This window comes from Choristoneura fumiferana, chromosome 3 (assembly GCF_025370935.1).
Source record: "Choristoneura fumiferana chromosome 3, NRCan_CFum_1, whole genome shotgun sequence".
Classification (NCBI taxonomy): Eukaryota; Metazoa; Arthropoda; class Insecta; order Lepidoptera; family Tortricidae; genus Choristoneura; species Choristoneura fumiferana.
Window position 1 is genome coordinate 1431674 of NC_133474.1, and position 24377 is coordinate 1456050.

The 24377-nt window shown below is 41.4% G+C and overlaps 1 pseudogene; it reads right to left on the reverse strand.

Moving 5' to 3' along the window:
* Positions 1-517: 517 nt before the first annotated feature.
* LOC141426165 (uncharacterized) lies at positions 518-15550 on the reverse strand (annotated as a pseudogene).
* Between the last annotated feature and the right edge of the window lie 8827 nt (positions 15551-24377).

Below are 24377 nucleotides of genomic sequence, written 5' to 3' on the forward strand. Positions count from 1 at the left end.
TGCATTGACTAGGAAATTCAACCTTATTGTATTAATTATAAGTTACAATATCCATTGTAATTATTGAAAATACTACTAGCTTTAAAAATATCCTTTGTCAGGTATGTATTCGATAGCTGCTTTTGATTCTGTGGTAGTATGCTCCAGTAATGGGGCCTTATAAAAGGTTAAGAACGTTTTTGGATTTCAGTACTCAATTAGCAAAAACAATTAACTATGTAATAATAGTATTTTATGCAACTGTATCGTAATAGGGGTCCTTAAAACACGAGTGTGGGTTTATGAAACGAGGCGTAGCCGAGTTTCATGATAGGGTCACATGAGTGTTTTAAGGCCTAATTACGTACAGTTGCATACAATATTTTATCTATATCCATATATTAAATCCTCTATCATGTGTTCAAGAACCATTGAGAATGACCTGCATTAACGAGAACTAGGTAGGTATGTCTGCCCCACGAGCTGCGCCCGCGACGACCTGCTGCTGCACGTGGTTGCGTTAATTTCTCGCTCCGCTCTGCGTCTATGGACAGATGCAGTCTGGCTGGTCTGGCTGGACGGGTTCTCTGCCTTTTTCCAACTTACGTTTCCCAAATGCACCAAAGCTAACCTACTGTGTTCTAAAATTTTGGTTTCGGGAAAATCGAGAGTGGGAAATTAAACGTTTGGCAAATGAAACATTTGGCAAACAATAATTCTGCGAAAAGTAACTGTAACTCCGCTCAGCAAGCCTCTCGTGGACAGACAGTCTTAACAAAACGGCGTCCTACGCCTCAGCTGGTGGTGGCGACGTAGCTTTGTCGACAGCAGACTCTTCGTCTTCTTCAGGCTCTTCGTCGGGCTCGGGCTCGTCCTCGGCCGGCGCCTCCGCCGACGCCTCGGCCTCCGTCGACGGCGCCGCCGAGAGGGAGGAGTCCACTGCCGACTCTTCCTTGGTCTCGTGGCGCTTCTGAAATGGGATTGAGATGGAAAATATTAGCCATCAAAAACGTAACGTGTAAAAAATAACCTAACCATAAAAGTTCCATTTTTAATACAAGCTTTTTTTGTTGACGTACTTGCATTGTCTCCCAAACTGCATTTTCATACCAAATTTCAAGTCGATGCTATTAACTGTTGAAGTTAAAATGCGCCGAAAGAAACTTGACACTAAGTATTTTTTTCAAAATAAATAATCCTACTTACTAAATTATAAATGTGAAAGTTTGTGAGTGAGTGAGTATGTTTGTTACTTCTTCACCCTGAAACGGCTGGACGGATTTGGATGAAATTTGGCAAAAAGTTAGTATATAACCTGGATTAAAAGATAGAATACTTTTTATCCCGATATTCCCACGGAATAGAGATAAAATCTCGAAATAACAACCGCTGGGCTTAGAGAAATTCGGTATGTGGATAGCTGGACTTCTGGAATAACACATAGGCTACTTTTTATTCCGATATTTCCACGGGATGGGGATAAAATTTTAAAAATTTTAACCGCTGGGTTATGAGTTGAAATTTTGGACAGTTGTTTTTAACACAATCTCAATGAAGACCACGATATAGACTTTGGGAATTTGGTAAAATCCGGGAATTTCAATTGTAACTACCAGATCGAATAGTTTACGGGTGCGAAGCCGCGGGTAAACTCTAGTTAAAAATAAAATACTTAAAAACTACAGTATAAAATGAATGAACAAAGTTAAATGAAAAAAAAAGGTTTACTATTGTTTGGCCGAAACTTATATGCCATAATTTCATTTGCCCGAAACTTCATTTGCCCGAATGTTTCGTTTACTAGAAAATTTATTTGATATATTCTTATTTTTCCGAAAATTAGATGCCATAATGATACGAATTCAATACGTATTGTTTTCCATATTATTAAGTGCAATAATATTATTTAATAGAATATTCAAACGCCATACTAAATAGTGTTTATTTTGATTATGATTGACTAAAATTGCTTTTTTCTTTTACTAATCTATCTATTATCTTTATTATCCGGGCTGCTATAAAAAAAAATACCTAACATCGAAGGCTAAGGCGGGAGCTACGCTCCGCTTCGCTCCCACCTTAGCCTTCTTAACCTAACCTATCCGAGTCGCTTCTGCTCCGAACCGTCTTGCTCGCTCGCTTCGCTCGCTCGCACAAATCAAAAGTCGCAATTCTAACTTAATCTAATCTATGTGATTAAAATTTACCTAATTCAAAGGCATGTGTTTGACGTATGGGATTTATCAGTATTATAGTGTCGATACTCCCCATTTACATGGATGGAAAATGATATTCAGGCATGTGATACTTATGTCTTACAATGATTATGAATAGTGAAATTATTGAAATTAATATTATGGGAAAGAAAGATTCTGTCATTTGATTAATATGGTAAACAATGAGTAGTGTAAATAAACTTATAAGAAACAATAATTATGGCGGTTTGAACATTATAGCACATGAAATTCGGGCAAATGAAATTCTGTCAAGTGAAGGTATACCGAAAAAAAATACTACAGGGATGTATGGGGTCCCGTGACTTTGAATAGCAAACACGCTACCTTCTTCTTCTTCTTAATCTTCGGCTTGGGCTTCTCCTCCGGCTCCAGGTACCCTGGCGGGAAGAACCTCGCGCACTCCTCGGCGCCCTCCACGGCGTCGGGGCTGACGTGGACCGGCCCCAGCGCCAACAGGCCGGGCGGGGGGCCCGGCTCGAAGAGGTCCGATGGTTCAGCTAGCTCGGGCTCCGCTAGGCCCACGGCGACTTGCAGGACTATGGTCTCGCAGCTGTTGGGAATGAGCACAGATATAGATTACACTAGATAACGCAAACACCTCAATCTGTATGAAAACCAACCGTGTCACTTTTTAGGGTTCCGGAGCCAAAATGGCAAAAACGGAACTCAGGTGGTGGAAAAATTTGAAAAAAATCAGGATGGTAGTAAGTCTATCAAACTTTCAAGGAAAACTATAACGGCTAAGTTTGCTTGAGAATTAGTAGTTTTTAGTAGGAAAAAGTGTCACCCCCTTTGACGTTAGGTCTAGCTGGTGATTGGCTCATTTAGTTAACCATCACTCTACTATTCCACTTCGCTCTCCCTTTATTAAGGTCTCTACTCACTACATCGTATCATGCCATGACAGTAATAGGAGCGTGTCAGGAACGGAATGTGAAGCGATACATATATGACACGCGACGGCAACGGTTGGTTAGGACTCGGGCTAGTGGGTAAAGTTTTCAATAAGTAAATAAATATTATTATCACTTCTCATGCTCGTAAAGTTCGTGTTTATGCTGGATTTGGACGAGATAAAATTACTTTTTATGTAGTCTAGTGCATACAGTAAAATCTTCGTCTAAGACTAAGGTGTAAACAGAGACAAGCAAAGAAGTATGTTTACATATAAGTATTTTTATTAATTTTTAATTTAAATAAAACTAAAAATCAATCAATCAATCAAATTAAATCGATAAAACTAAAAATGTATAATTTTATAGTGCATGCATGAAAATTAAAATTAAAAGATACATAGTAAGTTAAATATTTGCCATCGAAGTGAAAAGCAGAGTGTAAAACTCGAGCATTAAACCCATTTTCCCCTCGACGTGTCTATCCACCCTCGCCTTACCCGCTCAGGTGGCTATATGAACGCCTCGGGTAAAATGGCTCGATTTATGCTCTTGTTTTACAATCTACTATGTTGCCTGACCATCTATTGCGATCATGATACGGTGTACCTAATGGGTGATCTTTGACAAATAAAATCAGTATCACCAAGTACTCACTAATCCTTCTCCGGCCGCTCCTCATACTTCTCCAAAGTCTTGCACAGCAGCCTTGGCGCGGCCACAGACCCGTCCGCAAAGAACCCGTGCAGCAGCACGCGCGGCGCCACCTTCGCAGCTGCGGCCAGCACGGCCACGCGCTGCCACGCGCCGAACACCATCGCCACGAGCGGGGGGGACGGCGGGGAGGGGCTCCACTAGCCCTCCCACCATCTGAGAAGAGGGGATTGAGTTGAGGTGAAAAAAACCGGTTAAGAGCATAGAAAAATGTAGGAGGGTCCCCTTAAAAAAATTCGACGTGAAAAAGTGTACCAGTAAAAGAGCGTATCTCTATAGCACTTACGTCCTTTTGTTGAGAAGCGCAATTTTTCGGCAACAACTCAAAAACGGTAGTAGCCGAAATTGTTGAAATTAATGTTGTTTAAAACTATTTATTAAGCTACAGACGTACAGTCACCAGCACCAATATCTGACACAACAAGCGTGCATAAATATCTGATACGACTCTATTTGTAGGGCCGGAAGGACGTGTCAGATATTTTTGCACGCTCAATTGTGGCAGATATTAATGCTGGTGACTGTACCTACACTTTGCAAGAATATAAAGAAGGTGGGGGCACAATTTTTGCACCTTTTTCGGGGCGATTATTTCCGAAAATACATATACACTGTTTATACAGTGTTTTTAAAAGACCTGTCGAAATTATGCGCTGCACGTTGTTTTTTTGCTTGAAAAAAATTTTTTTTTCACTTACGTGACATTTAGCTATCATGGAATGGAGTAGCAACCAACTTTTAAAATTTAAATTAACAGACTTCTAGAGTGCTAGACTTCTTTTTACTTAAAAGTAAAGTTTTTTGTTAAACGTTTTTTTTTCTCGATCCACGGTGAAACTTTGGACCGGTACAACTTGGGGATTTTCAATCTACGGAATCCTAAAAACGAGCCAATTCCTTTCTCAAAAGGCTGACAACGCACCCGCAACTCAACTTAGAGCTGGCATTCACGTCTTGTCGGATGTCGGGCCCGGATTTTAATCGGATATTCCGTTGCCAAACAATTTAAATGGAGCTATTCACAGTTGCCCGACATCCAGCACTGATTTTCTACGGAAATATGACCTATATGTGAAATAAAAGGGGCACAGATCTTCCGAAGAGTAATTTTATTTAGAAGCTGAACTCCACTTTCTCACAAACAATAAGATCAAACCAATATGAGTGACATGAATATTTCTTCTTAATAACATAAACTACGTAGAGAGTGTTCATTACCTCAAAGAGGTTCCAACACTATATCCGACTCAAAACGGATCCGACAACCGACAAGTGGGAACGAGCTCAAGTAATGGGTGTCCATGGGTGGCAGTGATTGCGCTCCATCAGATGACCCACCCATTTGAAAAAAGAAACAGAAATGGTCCTCGCAAAATCAATCCCACCTTAGGAAACAGGAGATCCAACACAGCCGCCCGCTGCTGCCGATTCGCCGGCACGTACAGCCCCGGGATCCCATCCATTCGTAGTTCGTCTACCACCAGCTTCTTGGGAGCCTCCTCGTCTCCTGCCCCGTCGCCGTATAACGCTCGTCTGCACAGCTCTGCAACAACGTCTTATCATGGACCCTGTTGGTTGCCATTACTTACTGGAGCTTTCTAGGGTTCCGTAACCATAGGGTGCGAACGAAAACACTATTACTGGGACTCCGCTCTCTCTGTCCGTCCGTCTGTCACAGGGCTCTATCTCTTGAGTCGTAACAGTTAGACACTTGAAATTTTCACAGATTATGTATTACTGTGGCCGCTATAACAACAAATACTAAAAACAGAATAAAATAAATATTTAAGGGGGCTCCCATACAACAAACGTGATTGTTTTGCCGTTTTTTGTTTGATATTAATAATGGCCAGGTAGACGCTTGAAATATTCACAGAATCTTAAGTTGTATAATCACTTTAAATATAAATAATTAAATTAAAATCATCATCATCATCCCAGCCTATATACGTCCCACTGCTGGGCACAGGCCTCCTCTCAGAACAAGATGGCTTGGGCCATAGTTCCCACGCGGGCCCAGTGCGGATTGGGAACTTCACACGCACTATTGAATTGCTTCGCAGGTTTGTGCAGGTTTCCTCACGATGTTTTCCTTCACCGCAAAGCTCGTGGTAAATTTCAAATGTAATTCCGTAAAAATTCAAATGTAAAATTAAAATAAAATAAATATTTAAAGGGGCTCCCATACAACAAACTTGTTTTTTTTGCCGTTTTTGCTAATGCCTAATGTTGTATAGATAATGGTACGGAGCCCTTCATGCGCGAGTCCTATTCGCACTTGGCCGGTATTTTCTCTTATTTTTCGTTATTGCGAAATAGGGAGATATATAGTCCTAAACTTTAGTAATCCAGCTAGTTTCTACTTGTGCTCTACAGTCACCAGCACCAATATCTGGCACAACAAGCGTGCATAAATATCTGATACGACTCTATTTCTAGGGCTGGAAGGACGTGTCAGATATTTTTGCACGCTCCGCTGTGGCAGATATTAATGCTGGTGACTGTACTTTCAGCCCAGTTTAAAGTTTTAGACCTACAAGAAAGACCGCGCCTACGAATCCTTAAAATATCCTTATTCAATTAAAGCTATAACAAGCACTTACGAATGTGAAAAAAATCTACCACCGGTTCGGAAGAACTTCTACAATACAATACAATACAATACAAAGACTCTTTATTGTACCTACACCAGACGTAGTAAGCGATACAGAAAACAGAAACACAGAGAAAAAAAAAGTACAAGGTGAGCAATAGGCGGCCTTATCGCTTAAGAGCGTTCTCTTCCAGGCAACCTTTTTTACAGAAAGAAGGAAGGACTAGTTTACAACAGGTGGTGCATCAAAAGTAGATCAGAAAATTTAAAACGTAACAGCACCGTAACAGCAATACATCTACGAATACATACATAATTATATCGTACATATAATATACGTCCAAATTAAATATAGGTAATGAGATAAACAGCAACAAATAAATAAATAAATTATAATAAGGCTAATAATTAGAAGATGACAGATAGTGCTCCTTAAGCATAGATTTAAATAGTGACAAAGACTTTGCGCGTCGTAAGTCAATCGGTAAGGAGTTCCACAACTGAATAGCCTGGACAGTATAGAATAAACATAGAATTCTATTGAGAAGAATCTGGCAAGAAGTTAAAAAGGTTAATTTTCGCGTTTTGAGGGATCTAATGCACGCCTTTTCAGTCTGTAGCAGTTCTCGAACTAACCTATAACATCCCCCTCTTTTTCCGGCAGCTTTTTCAGCAGCAGCGCCAGCGCCGGGCGCTCGGCGAGCGTGGCGGCCGCCGCCGGAGCCCCCAGCTCGGGCTCCTCCACCGCCAACCGCCGCGCTTCCAGCTTGCCCAACAGGATCGGACATTTGTCTGCTACTACGACTCCTGGAATAAGAAATAGTTATGCCCGGTTCACATTAAAATCGTGCCAGTAATGATACATTGCGGGGTCACAATCCAAACAAGTTACACAAGATCGATCGAGCACCGCAGTGTCATGCTACTGGAATGGTTTATTGGAATAATGTGAACCGGGCATTAAACATGGACTCTTGTCACATAGACACTTGCTGTTACTTCTTGTGGTCCTGTAAGAGCCAGTGGGGATTCGATTTGTAGCATTCGAACATGGCGGATGTAGACAATATCTAATTTTGCTATTTCTGTTTCTTTGGCTAGTTGAAGTATCATTTTGATAGTGTTTTATGCGGCGATTAACCTTAACAGTGAACAGTGATCACAAAATTCTATATTGCTCTCGTGTCTGACATTTTTTAATGCGCATGTTGTCTCCACGTGGTTTCTGGAATTTTACTAATCAAGTTGCAAAAACTACAATCACCGTACAAAGAGAGTTTACCTTGACACTGGCGAAATTGTCCTATTAATTAGGACAGAAAAGCCATAGCTTAAAAGAGAAGAAGAAGAGCCAGTGGCGTGCATTGTTAATTCCAGGGTCGGCAGCGCTAGCTTGCGCCGCAGCTGCGCGCCGCCAGCCCCCCAGCATGGAAGGCATCTCTAGGCGCTGCCTACCCTGGAACTCGACTACAAGTGGTTTCACATATTCATATTACTTTACGCTGTATAGAGTCGAAAGAGCTATAAAGGGAGAGCCCTAATTATACAGAGCCTCCAGACAATATTTTATCATTTTCAGTGTAGCAACAGCTACTTCAGTATTATTTTGACTTTCCGCATTGTCACTTGGTTGTTACCCACTCCGGGCTTGTTTTTCATACAACCAATGTGACAATTTTGGCAAACAACCAGGTGTAGGTGTAGGCCAAAATACAGAACTCTAAAAAACCGTGGTTCGTCCTCTTACCAGTTCAAACGTTAATTCTGGCCTGAAGCCTTACACAAACTTACCAATCGGCTCCAACGCATCCGACACTTTCCGGAGATGCTTCTGCGCGTGCGGCAGCAGCAAGCCGGCGCAGACGTCTGCAAAGTGCTGTTCGATACGGCGCGCGCGCAGCTCCCGGCGCGCCTCCCGCGCCGCCGCCGCCGCCTCCGCCTCGCGCTGCCGCCGCTCCGCTTCTAGCTTTTCTTGAGCTAGGGCTACCTCCTGTGTGGAAAGATCATGCAGCTAGTTTTAAAACTGATGGCCTTAAGATCGTTTATACCTGCTGAGCTGGCAACGTTGCATCTTTGTTAGTTTTTCTCGATTTTTCCATAAAAATTGAATGAAAATTAAAAATGTGGTCTGTTAGAACTGTTCTTTATATACAGGGTGTAACATTCAGATCGGTCAGTATGGGAATGTCTGAAACTATAAGACATACGAAGATCTGTTCTTACGAACCATGTCAGCGATTTTAGTGACAAAAAAAAACTGCATTCATATAATAATATTAAAAAAATACCTACTCAGTTTGGGAATCGAACTCGGTCGTTTTGAAAAATAAAACTTACATTATTTCTATTTCGATATCGGCAGTGTAAGTCATGAGCAATAAATTTTACTATGAAATACGATATCTAGAATGAATAAAATGCATTGTATTACATATTTTTAATAATGTTTAAGTTTTATTTTTCAAAACGTCTGGGTACGATTCCCGGACTGAGAGCAAGTTTTTTTTTAAATGTATGAATGCAGTTTTTCTTGTTACTAAAATCGGCGACATGGTTCCTAAGAACGGATGTTCGTATGTCTTATAATTTCAGACTTTCCCATACTGACCGATCTTAATGTTACCTACACCCTGTATAAGTTAATATCTCTACAGCAATAATTATTCGTGAAAGACTTTTCGTGAAAGATTTGTTCGTTTTTAAAGAATATAAAAAGAGACATTAACTTATATATTAAGAACAGCTCTAACAAACCACATTTTTTATTTTCACTTATTTTTTATGGAATAATCGAGAAAAACTAACAAAAATGCAACGTTGCCAGCTCAGCAGGTATAAACGCTCTTAATAGTGTCACCCAAAATGTGGTCACCTGTTCCTCGGGTGTGAGCTCGTGCGGCGCGCGCTGCGGGCGCTCCCTCTCCCCCTTTTTGGCCAACTCCTCGTTCCGCAGCTCCTCCTCGATAGTGCGCGCCAGCCGGGGGGCGTCCGCGCCGAAGATTATGTTCACTAGTTGACCCGCCTGTCAAAGTCAATACAGGATCCATAACGCATTTTGTCCCACCGCCATTTTGTTTAAGCAGCGAGAGAGATTGTTTTAGTATGGAAAATTTATCGCTCGGCGACTAAAGCAATAACATTTTCATACAGCTTCGCTTAACTTCCGGGACAGCATTCCCGGAGCCTAAGAGCGTTTTCACATTATCCACATGCACCGGGCTCTGCGCACACAGAGACAATTTAGATATACGCATAGCACACATAAACTCTATCGTCCGACAGCTCACGGGCGTCCGATGGTGCCGTGAACGAGCGTGAACGTATCGGTGTCGGCTCCGATATCCGATATCGGGCCGGACAATGTGAAAGACAGGTAAGTACATATTTCAAACATTTTACTTGCCCCGATATTGTATCGGCGTCCGATACCGATATCGGATCGGATACCTAGGTAATATGAAAACGCTTTAAGCTAAGTCAGTAATTCTACTTCATTTCTAACTCTACACAAGCTCTACACTCATAATTTTGTATTTGTCCTCGTATTTGCCAGTTGCGCTTTGACGTTTTTCGAAGAAAATCACACATTGACAGCAGTTTTGCCAGTATTAAATTATCGAAAAAATAAACTTTTAGACTGGGCACAGTAAAAAAAGGGATTTAAAAACACAATAGTGTAATCGATTTTACTCTCGATTCTGAGCAAATACTTTCTGGTTTTTAGTTATTTAATGAACACCTTGTACATCATATCGTCAATGTAAACCGCGATGTAAGTTTTGGGAAATCCCATGAGTATTTAGAAAAATCGCGGAATTCCAATTCAACTACTAGTTCTAATGGATTACCTACGCGTACGAAGCCGCGGCTAAAATCTACTTAGTTATTTAGTAAAATTATAACAGGTAGGTAAAAGAAAAGCGTGCAGAAACCCCATGAACACCACATACATTTTGGTATACAAACGACATATGGAAACGTAATGTGGTCTGTTATAGCTATACCTACAATATAGCCTTGATTCACATGCTCGTGCCATCCACAATAGACACTCGTGTCGGGGTTTTTCAAACTATCTAGTCCAAGTTTGGTCGATAACACCACAGTACCACATGCCACCACTCACACACCTACTTATGTGTTTATTACTCGCTAGTTTTTGCCTTTGGGTTTGACTGTGATATGTTTGTTCTGATCGGTCGTAGCACGCGCTTCTGTACAAAATGTAGGTAATTTAAAAGCTAGCGAAAATTAGTTTTATTATATATTTTTTATGAAATTAAAGTTTCTTTTACGCATCTGTTAATCGTTACATTTTCCTTTATTGCCATGAGGGCTTACTTCTTGCTTAAGCATACCTACTAATATATCATAAATGCAAGAGTTTGTAAGTGCGCGCTTGTACCTATTTATCATTCCCTCACGCTAAAAGTTACACAGCTGGACGCATTTAGATGAACTTTAATATAATTTAGCGGGCAAGCGGCAGACATCAAAACCCTCTCGACAGATGCACTAGCATACCTTAAATCTAGTCTATTAAATATTTAGTTTAAGTAGAGAACCAGTACCTATACGATAAATAAATAAGTAGCTGTACTTCTAGAGTAACACACAGGTCTAAGTATTTAAGACCCGAATTGGTTGGCTATATGAAATGTTGGAATAAAATTTTGGAAGGTATCACACCATATCCGGCCCTTCAGACCGTTATGGCTAAAAGTCTTGCTAACATGCATACTTACGGCTATGAACATCCAGGTGGGCTCGCTGCGGTTACGGAATCGCTTCAGACATTCAATGGTGTCTGCTTTCGCCTGTGTAAAAGTTTAAGTACATTTATATTAGAAGCAGTGGCATACAGTGAGGGTCTACGTTTGCTGCCGCGGTTTGCACAGGGCGGGTGGCCGCCTGTTGAACAATAATGTGAGCAACGTCAATTGCGCGCGCGTGCGTAGGATTTGTACCTGCACCCGCCCGCAGGCGTGCGCCCGCGCCAGAGGGCCTATAGGGCGTTCTCGTATTAGGCACTTGTCCCACCGCCGACGATGAGCGAGAAGCGAGTAGAGCGAGTAACTAGAAACGAGTGGGCGAGGAGTTTTGTCGCTCGGCTGCAAGCGAGTGTTCGCGTGCGACGGGCGAATACTCGCTCCACTCGACTGGCTCGTGCGGGGCGGCCGCCAAGCTGACATCGCTGAGCGAGTATCTATAGCTCAGCGAGTTTTATAGCTCTTGTCGCTGCGACAAAAGATGTAAGAGCGAGTTCTCGCCGGCAGTGTGAACAGCCAGCGATCAACTATTAATATATGTGTCTCTTTTACTCACACAGGATCTTATATCTTTTGTTCGTTTCTTGAGCGAGAAAATAGTCGATAGCCAATCGTTTCCTCGCTGGCGGTGAGACAAGTGCCTTAAATAGTACAAGTGTCAGAGGGACCGCACGACACGAACTTTGAGTTTCGTAGTAGCCCTGCAGGCCCTTGCGACGAAGTGCAAAATTGACGTTAATAACCTTTAATACGAGAGTGAGTGGGACGGTACGATACGAACTTCGAATTTCGTAGGAGCCTCCCAGCTACCGTAGAACCTGAGGGTAGGGAGCACCGTAGCTGTGCGGGAAGCAGCCGTAAGTAGCAACCTAAGGCGGTATATTGTCTAAGGCCGCGTTTTCATTAAAAATGTGTTCATTTACCTATCCCCCCACAGCACATCTGTGGTGGAAAGATTGAGCGGAGCGAGGCGAGGCAAATGAAGCGTTTCTATTGGTTAAAAACCCATTCCTCGCAACACATCCTCGCATATCTCTGGTGGAAACAGAGCAACGCTCTGACGCTCGTGGTCACATTCAACATCCTTTTCTACCCTCGTCTTACACTGTATGACAGAATGAAGCGGCGAAAACGATTGTGATTCAAAGTGCATCAGATAAAAAGGCTTCTGGGGCGTGCAAGAACCGGCCGACGGACGGGATAGCCAGTAGCTAGAGAACTGACTATGAAGCTTGAGGTCCCGGGTTCGATTCCCGGTCGGGGCAGATATTTGTATGACATAACTAGCACCTCGAAAATACAAACTGAGACATGGATGCACAGAAAAACCAGAAAAAGAGACCAGCATTGGGAATCGAACCCAGGTCCTCAGCAATCCGTGCTGCGTGCTATAACCCCTACACTACTGCTGGACAGGAATCTAGACACGGATTTTTCCCATGCATACATATCTCAGGTTGCTTATTTCTACTATGCTACTTAAGCAGCAGCACTAACTAGAATAACTAGCCCCAACCCGCGACTTCGTTCGCGTAGAATTTGGTTATCATTATTCCGCAGGAACTATGCAATTTTCCGGGATAAAAACTATCCTATATGTCCTTACATAGGATAGTTTTTATCTCGGAAAATTGCATTTATCCCGCAGGATAGTTGTTAGGGATAATCTTTTTTCATACTTTATGTAGAAATTTGTCTATGGCTGATTTCAAATGAAGAGTTTTTGTTTTCTTACTTATGTCAATGTCTTTTGCAAATATACATGTCGGTTACTTTTAAAGTATAATCTTTTTCATTTAATCACTGGGAAAAGACTATTACAGCCTTTACAATAATGATAACCGAATTCTACTGGAGAAGGCTCCGGGACTCAAACTATCTGTACACCAAATTTCATCATCAGTTCAGCGGTTTAGACGTGATAAAGTAACAAACAGACACAAACTTTCGCATTTATAATATTAGCGAGATACGAGTGTGTTATCGACTCTTGGACGTTTACACACGTATTTAAGTATGTATGTATTTATTTAATTAAGTATGTGGTGACTATACTTGTGCTCACCACGGCTAGATGCAGGTTGTCCCCCCCGATCTCCACCTTTATCTTCTTCAGGTTCCCCACCATGCCGATGCAGGGGCCACACCATTCCGAGTACACGTCCACCACTGCAACAAAACGCAATGAAAACAAGCTTTTGAAACCATCTTTGGCTTCATGCCCCAAGTGTGCTAACTAACTACACTAAGGGGCTGTTTCACCATCCATTGATTAGCGTTAACCGACGGTGCCGTCTTCGTCTATTCGAACAAAACAAATAGAGACGGCATTACACCTAACCGCCAGTTAACACTAATCAATGGATGGTGAAACAGCCCCTAAGTATCATCTTCTTAGTCGGACACTCTTGTCAGAGTGGTCTTGGTTGCGCAGACGAGGTACACGGAAGATGTTCGGTGGGTCGCAGACTTATTCGAGGACAGCCGTCTTAGCAATGTGCTTCCATTTCTGCCGGTTAGAGGCTTTGCGAGTACACTGGACCATGGTGGACTCAGGACTCAGTAGCTTTTTTAATCAGGTCAGTCCAGCGAGTTGGTGATCGGCCGCGCGCCCTCTTGCCTTCCACCTGCCCCTGAACCACCAATCTCTCCATTGAGTTCTCATTCCTGGAGATGTGACCAAAGAACTTCAGTATTCGTAATTGCACGTCGACGAAAGCCGGTCTTTAATATGAATAGCTCTTTGAGGATAGAAACATTGGTGCAAAATGCCGTCCACGGGATCTGAGACGCCACCAGCACCACATCTCCAATGCATCAATTTTACGGCGATCAATTTAACTACACTATACTATATGATATATTGAATCAGGCGTTACTTTGTGGAGGTCCATAAACGAGTACGTATCAATGAATTAAAATAATTACTTTGCTCACCCGCGACCTTATGATTTAAGACATTGTGTAACGTAGCTATCTTAAGCTAGCGGGTGACTATAGTACATTGTGCATTAAGGGGCGTAAGAAGGTGATTACTAACGAGAGTCTATTAGAAGCCCGACGCCGGAGGCGGAGGCTTTTAATGACTAGAGTTTGTAATCCCCTTACGGCCCGTGATACACACAATGATTTTCATCATAATGCGAGGGAAAAAATACAAAAAGTTAAATTATTTTGTGTCCAAACACTTCACAGGTCGGCAAAAGAATGGTGCTAAGAAAACAACTGAGTAAAATAATGGCTACCCGCCAATACAGGGGGCTACTACAAAATTCGAAAACGGAAGTTCGGATCTTACCGTCCCTCTCACTCTTCACTCTAGTATTAAATATTATCGTCAGGAAAACGATATAAACTTTGATTTTGGAATTTCGTAGTAGCTCCCCTGATTGTCACTTTTTTCGAGTCGTCTACCATAGATAATGCTAAGAACTGTGTTCAGTTTAGAATTCAAATGGTCTTACGGCCAGATTGTTCAAACGTGCTACAAAAATATTTAAGTACTAAAATTATTGCAAAACAATTTGATATTATATAATTTGACATAAATTTAAAATATAAAAATAACGAAGTTTCATGAAGCGTGGCAAAGTTTTATGGGGTAAAATTGGGTTATAGCTAAGTTTTAAAGAAGCCTAAAAGGGCATTTTTACTATAAACGGCGTTTTTTTCTCCCAGAATCACTAGCACTATCGATTTTGACCAAGAAAAAGTGTCCCCAATTTTCCATAAAATGTTTGTGTGTCCATTTCGTAATGACCCATATAAACTGAACTTATGCAAAAAAAGTCACAAAACTGACAAAAGATTACACACTTTTTTCTTCGTCCAAATCGAGTGCTCGTGATTCTGAGTAAAGAGAAACCAAAAGTACCTTAATTGAAAATACAAACTGAAATATAGATGCACAGAAAAAACAGAAAAATAACCCCTCGAACCCTGGGTTCGATTCCCAGTGATGGTCCTATTTTTCTGTTTTTTCTGTGCATCTATATTTCAGTTTGTATTTTCAATTTAGGTTTACGGGAAGACCGTAAAAGTAAAAATTTGGAATTGAAATAAAAAATACAAAAAGAATTAAAAAAAAAAACAATTTCAAAAGTACCTTATTATGAAAAAAATGCGCCTATTAAAGATCAAGATTGATTTTTGGAGTCTTTTTGTATTCCTATTAAAGATGTTTATAGCTTAAAAAACTTACCGAGCAGTCCATCCCTCAGCAGGAACTTGGCCCACTCCTCGTCCGTCGCCAGTTCAGCCTGCAGCTGCACCTGTGCTGCTTTTTTTCCTGCGCCGGCGGCGGCGGCCGCGTTCGCGAGGTTTAGCGCGCTCGTCAGTGACATAGTGCCGCGCGGCAGAGAGTGCCACGGCGAAGGTGTAAGCGGCAAGCGGAGCGTGCGTGGTGCAAGCGGTAAGCGGAGCGTGGGTGGGGCAAGCGATAAGCTGAAGCGAGTTGGAGGTTGGTCTCAGGTGGTCTAGAACGCAATTTGACTAGTTGTAGTTTTAGCGCGGTATTAACTTAAAAATTGTCCGTCTAAAACTAAAAGTGACTAGAACGCATAACACCCTAAACGCAAAATGACAAAGAGGCATGTTTAAAAGGTCTATGTCCATTGTGATATTAATTGTTTAAAAGTCCGTCCGTCTGTCAATATCCTGGCTGCGTTGCCACTAGAGATATGCAAGGATGCTTTGCGAGGAATGTGTTGTCATGGACTAATAGAAACGCTCCATTTACCTATCCACTAGAGCTGTGCTATGCGAGGATCGGTAAATGAAGCGTTTCTTTTGGTTCGTGACAAACACATCCTCGCACATCTCTTATGGTAACGCAGCCTTATTCTTAGGAACGCGTGGAGGTTTCAAGCTGGAATTAAAATCTAATACTCAAGTCTGCTACCCCTTTTAGCAGTGAAAAAATCAAACATCTAGTCAACGCAATCAAGGATACAACTTTAGAGTGGTATACCATATAATTAGCTGATGAACCTAACCAGCAGCGTCACAAGTGATAAGCTTTTAAACCTTTTATTAAACCAAAGATACACGAGTGCTCAGCTTAAAGGACTCAGTAGCACCTGCGATGCCTTCTTGCCTGCGTCGCCGGTACAGTGCGCTAGTCAGCGACATTTTGCCGCACGGCGATGTATCAGCGACATAACATAGTGAGCATGATGCTATCTACGCTGCTGCTTAGTTCCATTCCTATGCAAGTGACTAGATGAATTGTGTATAAGATAGATGTTGATAAGTTAGCGTGTGGATAGGGCATGGATACCGGTATTCGGTATTATCGAAAAACCGGGATACCGGTCATTTTTTCCCCTTTTTTAATACCGGTATTAAATATCTACAAAACCGGTTTTTCGGTATTTTGACTTTTTGTTTAAAATAGTAATAGTCGACTTTAATTTCAAACAAGCAAGCACTTTTAATAACTTTTGTCTTCGGACTTATGGCTTTTGAAGTTACTTACCTATTAATCTACTTTCAAATTTAAAATTTACCGCCCACAAGTTTGCTTTGTTTATTTGTAGTATAAGCTTTCTCGAAGTTGGACCTTCCTAACTGGACCGTTTGTCCCAGGTATACATAGCCGTCAACAATTTCGAGCGCAAGGGCCCCGACTATTGCGGGAGTTGGGACAACATGGACATTAGTTAGACATGACTTTCGTCTTGCCCATGTTCATTTTCAGGCCAACTCGGTCGGAAACTGCTGAGGTCTGCGAGCATAGCACTGAGGTCCTCCATGGTCTCAGCCATGGGCCATGACTACAATATCGTCGGCGAATCGAAGGCGAGTGACGTACCCGCCATTAATGTTAATTCCTCGTCCTTTCCAGCCCAGAACCTTAAAAGCATCCTCCAATGCAGCGGTGAACAGTTTCGGAGAAATCACATCTCCTTGTCTGACTCCCCGCTGCAGAGGAATAGGCTTCGTGCTCTGGTCATTTGGTCGGACGGCCATAGTGGCGTTTTTGTACAGACACTTCAACACTTCGATATACCGGTAGTCAAGTTGGCACCGCTGGAGAGCCTGCAGCACAGCCCAAGTCTCGATCGAATCGAAGGCTTTCTCGTGGTTCACAAATGCAAGGCAAAGGGGGAGGTTATACCCTTCGGTCTTCTGTATAACCTGCCGCAACGTACATGTGGTCTACGATACTATAGCCTTTTCGGAAGCCGGCTTGTTAGGGAGGCTAGAAAACATGAAACCTGCTTGCGAGACGATTTGTGATGACCCTGGAAAACAGCTTGTAAACATGGTTCAGAAGTGAGATGGGTCTATAATTCTTCAGCAAGGTGTTTATCACCTTTTTTGAAGATGAGCACCACCGCTGTCTTCTGTTCCATGCTTTCGGCGTTCTCCCTTAGTGGAGGAACTAAACGGCGTCTGACGGTCCTTAAGGACTGGTTTACCACCCGCCTTCAGGAGTTCGGCTGTAATTTCATCGTCACTCGGGGCTTTGTCATTCTTAAGCTGTTCGAGGGCTATACTAATCTCGTACAGGCTGACGTCCGGGATGTCTTCGTGATAGAGTCGGGTTAATCTAGCGCTCGGGTCTTTAGCTAGATTTTCGACGGGTGTTCGGGTTGTCGTATCGCTATCCCTAAATCCTCTCGACTTCCCCCAACAGCTCAGGTTTGGATGAAATGATTCTGCCGTCGTCGGTCTTCAACTTCATTAACCGGCTTTGACTGCCAGACAGATCCCTGGTAAACACCTTAGAGCCTCTGTTACGCTTAATAGCCTCTTCAATGCTTTTGGTATTAAATCGGCGTACATCGCGCTTCAGAGACTTTGAGATCTGCCTGCCTATTGAACTGCCGATAGCGACAAGCGTCACCTCACCAGAGGACTGTAGCAGCATCTCACGCCTCACCTCCATGAGCCTAAGGCCAGAGCGCGAGAGCCTATTGTTTATAGTATGGCGGATTTTGAAGAAGTTAGACCCGACCGTATGGACAGCTTCCACAAACCCGTCGTTGTAATCGTCCACGTCGCTACACAGGCATTCGAAACGGTTTTGAAGTTTGAGCTGAAAGCTCTCGGGGTTTTGGAGCTGAGCAGGTTCCGGGCGGAGCGTAGATTTCATCAGTGGATACCTTTCAAGCTTGAACTGGATATTTAATGAGCCTCGTACAAGCATAAGATATTATGCGAAAATTTGGTAGGGAACTATTAATCGGCGAAACAATTTTCACCGAAAAATTAGAGAATCCCATATTAGTATTAGTTAACAATTAACAACTTCAGGTTTTTATTTTAATATTTGCTCATTAAAAGGGAAGTTTATTAAATCTTGCTTTTCATTTATATTGGTTATAATTCAACAAAACAACAGACTTATACAGAAAGAAAGAAAAATAAGGGGAAAATACGGAAATTACCGAAAAAATACCGAAATACCGGGATACCGGTTTTCAAAATTTGAATACCGAAATAATACCGGTATTGCCATCAAACCCAATACCGCATAGCCCTACGTGTGGAGAATGCAAGGCATAAGCTGAAGCGTTTGGAAGTTTGCAGCAATGAGGCGTTGGAGTCTGCGCGAAATAGTAGTCTGAGTAAAATAAAAGTGATTGAATCATAATAAAAAAAGAGACGCATTACTTTAAAAAAACCGGCCAAGATAGGGTTCCGTAGCCAGAAAAAATCAAGTAATATTTTTCCAAAGTGTACGAAATCTTCCAAGTTTAGGTATATTTTATATGTACCTGCTGCTATTTACTCTAAACTACTAATAATTTTCAAGCAAACTTAGCCGTTATAATTTTCCTTGTAAATTTGATATATTTTTTATCATCCTGAATTTTTTCGTCTAAGAATTTTTTTTTTAGTTTGTTTTATTTTACCACTTTGTCTGCGTGATTGTTATGTATACTTATTCATGCCAAATTACAGCTTTCTTACTAACGGTCTCTGAGCTTAGCTTAGAGGACAGACGGGCAGACATGGCGAAACTATAAGGGTTCCTAGTTGACTACGGACTAACGATTATAAAGGCAAAGGTTTAATTGTCTTCATTGCATTTTTTTCCTTTTCTTGATAGTTTTAACAGCATGAGAACATCGAATATGTAATCACTAATCAAAATAGCAAATACGTTACATATAGCAAGTCTTCACTAATTAATTAACATATAAATAGGTGCTAAAATTATAATAAAATTCCATTCAGAATCAAAAGATAGGCTAATATAGGATAGGATGTTAATGAATCATTGAACATAATATAATTTCTATCTATGTAAGTAAGTAAATGGGATTTGAACAACAATATGATAGGAAACAAAATAAATAAAAACTACATAAATATAAAAAGAAAACACCATCTAAGAGGCCCTCCTGCGGCATAGACCCCAACACACTGGAGGCATTACCTCTCTGTACAGTCAGAGAAATTAACTAAAATAAAAAATAAAATATATTCCTATTATTATATTATATTAAAATAACTTATTTCTTCTAACATAGACCACACCCTAACATCAAATACTAAAGATCCTCGCATGTGTAGGAGCTGGAAAACCCACGAAAACTACGAAAATACCAAGTTTTCCTCTCCAAATGGACAAATTCGGTACTAAAACTCTCACGTACAAACTATCCTCGTAACTATGGACACTAGCGCCACCAGCAAGTGAAAGTATAAGTTGGTACTACGCGAAGTTTATTACAGTCTTTTGCGATATAGTTTTTAGATAGGTTCTAGACAAGGAATATTATTGGTTTTATTTTCTTTTCGTGGTCAGGGATATTCGATAAAACACTGGCATTTTGCTTGTCTGACTTTATCTTCGTACCTTTTATGCTTTTAGTTCAGAATAAACCGAATTGGCAGCGGAATTTGATAGGTACCTGTACCTGTACCATAAATATAACAAGTGCTAAAAATCCACATAACTGTTAAGTAACATTAAAAAAGTAACATAAAAAGTTAAAAATTATTGTGGTTTTAATTTTATGGTAGGGGCTGGTTCTCCTCCGTTTGGGCAAAATATTTTTCGCAAATGTTTAATTTGATTTGGCTAATTTTTCATTTGCCAAATATCAAATTTCTCCGAAACCATGTTATTTTCGGAACTTTCATAAAACAAACCTAACCTAACCTATTGTGCTCTACAAGACCACAAGAAAATATTCTTAGAAAAATTTTTGGTTTCGGAGAAATTTGATTGTTGGGAAATTAAACATTTGCCAAATGAAATATTTGGGAACATATTTCGTGCGAAACGGCAGTACACGACAATGGCCTGATCTACTGACATCTACCTACCTAAGTAATATCAAATTACAGTTAGACAAGAGTTAAATAAGTGTTAAGCACATTTATAAATGTATAAGATGTTTATGAATGAGATCCATTAATAGGGATAAGTTTACTTTTATACTAGGTACTTCTTGTCTGTTGTATTTTTTTTATATGTAATAAAGAGTTTACTTACATAGACACGGCTTAGTTAGTGGTATTTATAAGTAGGTAATATTAGTGCCTTTATTCATGGTTTTTTTGAGATCAATCCGTTTGTTGTTGTGATTAATTTCGAAATAAAAAACCTTTTTCTTTTTCGAAACGAACTAACAGCGCCCTCTATGTTTCGTGAAGTACTGCTACTAGTCGCCGATAGTTGTCAGACGTAACAACATAAGCTTGCTACTGCCGCTACTAGCTAATAGATGTCGCGTTACATGAACCCGAAGGCCATGAAAGTCCGGAAGTAACAGTTCTCCTTCCTAGATGGCGTTGAACGTAAAGATACTTAATATTTTTTTCATCACACTTGCTCGTAAACAGTGTCGTAACATGCAGGCTACCTTGGTTGCAACCCCCCAAATAAAACCCTCGACCTTAATGTGCTTGTCATGAAACCCGTGGTCGGCAAATGAGTCATTGCGCGTACAAATTTTCTTGTCATGAAGCCCAAGGTCGGTAAATGAGTCAGTGCCCGTACTGATACTGCTGCGCGCGCTGCTGCAGGACCACAGGCCACACGCACACGCGGCTCAGGCACATGATGCGGAAGGGGGAGGGCAGCGCTGCCAAGAGCGCAGCCCAAGGTATCGCCAATATTTGGAACAATTATATTTTTTCTTTTAGAAATAAAAAAATACTCGCAAATGTGATGAAAAACATTGTATGTCGCACGGGCGGTACTAGAATTACGAACATCGACTCATTAAAGCCCTCAGTCTTCGACTTCGGGCTTCTAATAGACTCTCGTTCGTAATTCCTTATTTACCGCCCTTAAGACACAATGTACAATAAACCCGCATCCTAAAACTAACTTTTGACCGCGGCACTTGTACTATTACTTATTCTGTGACCGCGGTCCTTTCGTCCACACAGAAATAGACAGACAGACATAAAATTTAGATTTAAGCTTTTTGACTCGACTACCCAGAGGAGGCGGGTTATTTACTAACGACTGTATCTTTTGAATGTATTGATTTCGATCGAAGTTTTAATTTTTTACTGCTCCAAGGGCTAGCAGATTTGAGTATTTGACATTCTTTCTAAGAACCATCTTTAGACCCTGCTTTCAAATAAAAACTGCATTCTAATCGGTTCACCGATTTAAGAGCTACGGTGCCACAGACAGCACACAGACAGGCAGGCACATATAACGGTGAAACTTATAAAAGCCCTCTTTTTGCGTCGGGGGTTAAAAATGGTTGGCAAACAGACACAGCAAAATACAATACTCGTATTTAAGGGTTCCATTTTGTCCAGTGGTGGTGTAGTGGTACAGCACGCGGCACGGAATGCCGAGGACCTGGGTTCGATTCCCAGCATTGGTCTTATTTTTCTGGTTTTTCTATGCATCTATATTTCAGTTTGTATTTTCGATATGGGTTTTACGGGATGACCGTGAAAGTAACAAAAAATTTGGAATTGAAATAAAAAATAGAAAAAGATTCCAAAATAACAATCTTAATTCCATTTTTTCCTTTTGAGCTGCGGAACCATGAAATTACTTGCACATCAAGACCCAACCGGTACTTACTAAGCGTTTCAGGCATACGATATAAACATTAAATGAATCTAGATTCCAGCACTACCCAGGATGCCTTTGCAATTCCTATATTAAAAGTAACCCCAGAAATTCGTATACAATTGTTTTACCACCGCGTCCGCGAATTCCTGCACGGCTAGCACGAAGCTGCGACTCGTTTAATCGCTGTTTGTGTCCCGTTTTAACTGTACCGGTTGGAAAGAGACGCATTGAACGGCAAGCGAGGAAAATAGTGTAATATCCGCTGAGTTTGCGACTGGTGACTTGCGAATACCCGAAAAAAGGGTCGGAAACGATGTGGGTCTAGATATGCTACCATACCTAACCTAAAAGGTCTAGAAAGACTTCCTCGTGGAATGAGAAGACCTGAGCTCTATCTGAGCTATACCTGTGCAAAGCCCGACTAGTCTTTAGCCAAGTCTGCGTTTTTGTGTTTGGATGTTTTTAGCCCCCGACACAAAAAGAGGGGTTGGCCGTCATTGTCCGTAGGTAAGTTTGTAGCATCGTGGCTCTCAAACAGATGAAACAATTTCGATGTGGTTTTTTTTTACATTAAATTTCTAGTTATGCTTATTAAAATCAGTTCAGCTGTTGATATGTTTGTCCATCTCTCACGTCGAAACGGAGCGACGGATCGACGTGATTTTTGGCATAGAGATAACTTATAGTGCGATAACCGCATTCCACGCGGGCCAAGCCGCGGGCAAAAGCTAGTATCAAGTAGCAACTTTGCCTTAGTTACGCGTATGGAACCAGTGTAATTTGGGAACTTCAGAAAATCTATTGAATTGCTCCGCTGGTAGTGTAGATTTTCTCACGATTATTTTAAATGTGACACGCACAAAAATTAAAATGTGTGATGTGCACGTGAATTCGGAAAAACTATCGATGCGAGCTCAGGTTTAAACTCCCGATCCTCTAGTTAGAGGCCATAACCTTACGGCATGGCCTCTAGCCACCGCCGCCTCCCACCACCGCCATCACCGCCCACCATTACTGACCATCACCGCCTACTTACTTCAAAATAAATCATCATCATCAGCCGGAAGACGTCCACTGCTGAATAAAGGCCTCCCCCTTAGAACGCCACAATGAACGACAACTCGCCACTTGCATCCATCGGTTTCCCGCAACTGTCACGATGTCGTCAGTCCACCTGGTGGGAGGCCTGCCAACGCTTCGTCTTCCGGTTCGTGGTCGCCACTCGAGGACTTTTCTTCCCCAACGGTTATCTGTTCTTCGAGCGATGTGGCCCGCCCATTGCCACTTCAACTTGCATATTTTTTCGACAAATTTACGTATTCCGGAAAAAAATATATCTACTTACTCTAAATATTATCAGATCTCAGGTTATAAATATAATATGCACTTAAACTTGCCGTTATGTCACGACTCGCTTACTATGCGAAAACTATATCTTTGGCAAATAAAGATCCAAACTTATATCTTTCTCTCGGATTAAGCTATTTCAGAGTTACGCATAACTTTTACAAATGGTCCATAGTCATGACAAGACATACGGTTAATATGACCAATTTAAATATTCAGTCAAACGAGGCGCCTCCTCCACACAAAAGCGACAACATTGTACGAAGATTCACTAGTTTTATTTTTGCCCAACCGCAAATGTAAGTTGGCAGGCGACTTACAAAAATACTATAAAAGCGGTAACATGTCATAACTTGGTAAATTAATGCAGAAAGTTTGTCGAAGGAAATTGGTCTTTAATCCGTTGAGAGAGAGTGCGTGCGGAAGTTAAATAATCGATGTTTTTAGTACTTACTTTAGTAGTACTTACTCACTTTTATTTGTATTTTTCGTTGCCCCTACTACTTGACGTTGTTGGTCGTTCTTAATTATTTTATTCCTACATATTGATTTTTACTGCTTCAAATCTGAGTAGGTAATTTTGTTTGTTTGTTTATATTTTTTCATCACACTTGCTCGTAAACAGTGTCGTAACATGCAGGCTACCTTGGTGCAACCCCCCAAATAAAACCCTCGACCTTAATGTGCTTGTCATGAAACCCGTGGTCGGTAAATGAGTCATTGCGCGTACCTACATATTTTCTTGCCATGAAGCCCAAGGTCGGTAAATGAGTCAGTGCCCGTACTGATGGCGCTGCGCCGTGCCGCGTGCTGCTGCAGGACTACATGGTCTACATGCAC